At 39.1% G+C, this 4,618-nt stretch overlaps 1 pseudogene; it reads right to left on the reverse strand.

The window, feature by feature from the left end:
• Positions 1-2,591: 2,591 nt before the first annotated feature.
• Positions 2,592-3,941, reverse strand: LOC147865141 (3-ketoacyl-CoA synthase 1 pseudogene; annotated as a pseudogene).
• Positions 3,942-4,618: the final 677 nt, after the last annotated feature.

Here is a 4,618-nt window from a genome sequence, read left to right on the forward strand (position 1 = left end):
ACACCAACGACGTGGCACTGCCTTGTTCGCAAAAGGACAGAAAGTAGAGTCGAATATCGACTTGTGGCACAAGCGGATTGGCAACGTCAACTATCAGAGGCTTCAAGACCTACAATCGAAATAGGTTATTTTCGGATTGGCACAATTTAGTGGCCAGAAGGTCCAAATTTCTAAGGCCTTCTAGCTCGGGAAGCAACATGGACTTCTGTTCCCCATCGAAAGAAACTGGAGTCGTAACAAGCTCGACCTGATAAATTCAGATGTATGGGGACCGACACAGAACGTTAGTCTAGGCGGGAGCTAAGATTTCGTCTCCTTCATTGATGACTACAGCCAGCACACATGGATCTACCTCATAGAGAAGAAAAGTGAAGTCTTCGACTCTTTCCGAAACCTTCACAGTCTTATTGAATGGGAAACGGAGAGGAAGATCAAGTGCCTGCGATCGAATGGCGGAAAAGAATACTTTTCTGGCCAATTCAACAGTTATCTGCAACAAAAGGGAATTCAGAAAGAATTCAATTGCAGATACAAACCGGAATAAAACGGTCTATTATGGAGGCGGCACGAGCCATGTTGGAGGAGAAGAGCATGCCCAAGTTCTACTGGGCTGAAGCAGTCCAGACGGTCGTCTACATCCAAAACCGGATCGGGGATAAGGTGTCAACACATGAGGTATATTTCGAGCACAAGACAAATTTAAGACACCTTAGCATATTTGGTAGCATAGCCTATGTGGATGTACCAGATCAGAAGCGGAGAAAGTTAGATCCGAAGTTGGAAAAGTGTATCCTTCTCGGCTACTCACATGAGCAAAAAGGTTATAAGGGCTATAACCTCCGAACAAAACAAGTTCGAGTGAGCCGAGATGTCGAATTTGATGAGTGGGCAACATGGTACTGTCTGCCAACTACGACCCCCGATTCCGACCCGATCTCGGAGGATGAGGCCAATGAGCCCGAAACGATCCGGGCACAATATGAGGAAGGATTCGGCACTCTGGATGAGAGTCCGATCTCCTTCCGGTTGAGTGGGCTGAATGAGCGACTGAGTCGGAATGACGAGTCAGATGAGGAGTCGGCGAGTAGTGGAGACTCAGTCATGCTTTCCCCACGTAAGCAACTGAGTAGATGGTTCATACACAAAGAGAAGGGGAAGAAGAAGATGCCAGAATAAGACACCGACAAAGATGAGTCGGATCAGAGCAAGTTCGATTCCGGAAAGAACAAAGACGGATCTTCAAAATAGAAGTTTGAGTCGCCCAAGAGGCCCCAGAAATTGGCCGAGCAAAATTGCGTTGAGAATTTACCATACATGACCATATAATATCCCGTGGTGAGAATTTACCGTAGTATTCTATACACGTGGATAAGTGTGAGGGTTAAACGAGAGTGTAAAGAATACTACGGTAAATTCTCACCATGGGATATTATATGGTCATGCCCGTAACACCACTCTAGGTGATTTCACAACGGGAGAGAACCTCTAGCGGAACATATAGACATGCCCTTTATTGGCCACACCTTGAGGTGACATAAATACAATTTTGATGAAATAAATGCATTAAATAGTATGACAAAACACAATAATTCTAATGTTCACGTTTATGTATGGTATATGATAACAACCTCCTTGGATCATTGAAATGGGTACACCCAAAATATAGGAATTGAACCATACCCACCTATGAACAGTTACCTTGTGAAGCCAAAAAAGGAATAAATGAATAAATTCCGTAAACCATTATCGGACAACAAGATGGACAATGGATAAATCATTGCTTAATAGTTGATCTCATTACTCATACATGAGAAGAGACAAGGGACAGAAAATTGGGATGTAAGTTTATCTCATTACTCATAATATATAAAAATATGTAGAAATTTAATTAAAAGCTACATTGCAAGTGGTATATGAAGTATAGGACACAACGAGTGGCGCATGAATGTACAATATTGGTAATCTTGAATTTATTGCATCATATCATCTTCAAGTTCTTCTTCTCACATATGTATATCTTGAACATATATACATTTTATGATATTGATGGATGAAGATAAGTACTTTGAGGCTAAATGAGAGAGAGAAGTTAAACGGTGAAGACCATATATTTAGGTCCACTTAGAGCCCAAGAATAACTCCATTGATCGAGAGAGAGAGAGAGAGAGATATTGTTTAATGGACTTTGTGGGATACCACAATAACTCCATAGGCTGAATGGAAAGTTGATTTGACAATTTTCACAACTATGTTGTATGGGGATGTTGTCCCAAGATGAGGTAAATTTATGTCATCTAATAGTACTGCACTTGAGAGGGTTTACCTTGCCATATCACTACTAATGAAGTAGTGGAGATATCAAGGGTTGTATTATCATCTACTTTTTATAACAAACATAGATTTATGAAAAATAAAGAGTAAACGTGAGAAAAAGAGAGATATAAATCTTTAATTCCCACAAGAGGTTAGTGTGATAAAATAGACGAAAATGAATTCAAGGTGCCTACTTTGGTGTTGAAAATGAATTCCCAACATAGAGGGGAGCGGCATATTATGACTACATGTATTATGGTTTTTCCATACTAGAAAATTTACTCTAGCATAAATTGAAGAGCATGAATGACATGCGGTAGATTTGAGAGTTTTGCATAAACAGGGTATCTATGAATGCAATCATGCCATGGATTATCTTCTAGAATAGGTTCATTGAATGTTCTTAAGATTGTCCAAACTGCACTATTACATTTAAATCCTGAGCCCAACCCAATTTGCCATACCTTATCCCCAACCTGAAGTCTCTTCTTAGCTTCAATATATGCCAATTCATACCATATCCCACAACAAGATGTATTGCCAAACCTATGCAAACCCATCAATGAAGGTTCTATGTCATAATCACTTAAGGCCAGACTCTTCCCTACCCCTTCTATGATAGCCTTGCTCCCTGGATGAATGCAAAAGTGATCGAAAGAAAGCTTGAAATTGGGTACATATTCTTTCACATGGTTCATCTTCAGCAACCCTCTCTTCAATTTGTTCATCCCGACTTTTAATAACTCCCACAAAGGTAAAACCTTTGGAGCAATTTTTGTCATGTTGACACGAATTGCTCTTGTTGCAACATTTATGAGATTAGGGTGTAGCTTTGCCCCTAGAACTCCCTCTGCATCTTCCTTCACAATGACCACATTGTGGGCCTCGTCATCGGATGCTATGTTCACCCTGACTAGGTGTGTCAATTGCATCTTACATATGGGCTTATCTTTGGGGTTGTTAGACATAAGGATTGCATTACCTGCACTCCGAAACAAGCAATTTGTCACCATCATTGATCTATCGTTTCCATCATAGAGTTGTTGGAGCACTTCGGTAGACACTATGAGGGCATATCGTGGTAGGCCTCCTTTTCCTCGATTCCTAGAATCAAAGATTTTTGTCACAAGGTCAATAGAGATGAGGCTAGCAGAACATCCCATCCCACTTAAGTGGAATGATTTGATGTCTTGACGCATTTTAAAGTGGTGTACAAGAAGAGATGATAGTGAAGGGGTTGGGTTGAAAAGACCACTATTCACAATGAGGATATCAATGAGGTTTGGTGTGATTTGGGTTTTTCGGAGAAGTTTATCAACTGCACCAACTACTAGTATTTGAACTTGATTGTATGAAACTTGTATTGGGATGTGGCGTCCATATTCTAAGGTTTCTCTTGGGACATAGGCTTCCTCCCCAAGGCCCGACTTTAAGAAGACCTTGGTTTGAAACGTTAGATCCTTGGTAGACACTGATTTCAAGCCCTTCATGAAGTATAGTAGTACTTCTACATTTGTCTTTGCTTCCTCAGTATATTTCATACACGCATAGTCCACAAGGTAAACCTCTGATCTTTTCTTCAACAATTCCAAGCATAAAATAATACCTATGAGGATGATAATATACATGAGTGCATGTAATCTTGTGGTTCCACGGATCATGTTCACATGTATCATATTATCTCCATACCAATGGAGATTCCAACAATCCACATGGTCCATTGTATGTGAATGTGAATATGTATGTGTATGTGTATGTTTATGTGTACACTAGGTTAAGGTATAAGGAGGTAACTAGAACCACATACTTATGATATTAAGCTTGTTGGGGTAGAATGACCTCTTCCCCTCTAGAAAAATGAATGAGGAAGACCATATGAATACCACATTACTTGAAACAAAAGTTAATACATGCATTTATAGAGAGTTATTATACATATATATACTATACACTTTAATCACCATAAGGTTATCCTTCTATTTATAGTCTTAGCAAAGAGTTTGTTAGTTTAATACAACTACACAACACTTAATTTGGGAGTAATTTTTTGGTTGACAATATTGAAAAGACGTACCGTATAGTGATGAAGAGAATATTTTAATTACATATGGTGTAGGTTACTAGGTTGTTGGTGTAGAGGTAAAGTGGTTGGTATATAACAAATAACGTGATAAAGAAATGGTTTGATGGATTTTCAAATATGATTTTTGGAGATTTGATTTTTAACAAACACTATGTATTGAAAACGATTGGCCATTCAATAAAAACAAGATGAAGGAACAAAAAAGGAAGTTAGTACAAAATG

Source organism: Azolla caroliniana, unplaced genomic scaffold, assembly GCF_043228905.1.
Source record: "Azolla caroliniana isolate FFs.n. ecotype wild unplaced genomic scaffold, voAzoCaro1.0.p SCAF_4, whole genome shotgun sequence".
Taxonomy (NCBI): Eukaryota; Viridiplantae; Streptophyta; class Polypodiopsida; order Salviniales; family Salviniaceae; genus Azolla; species Azolla caroliniana.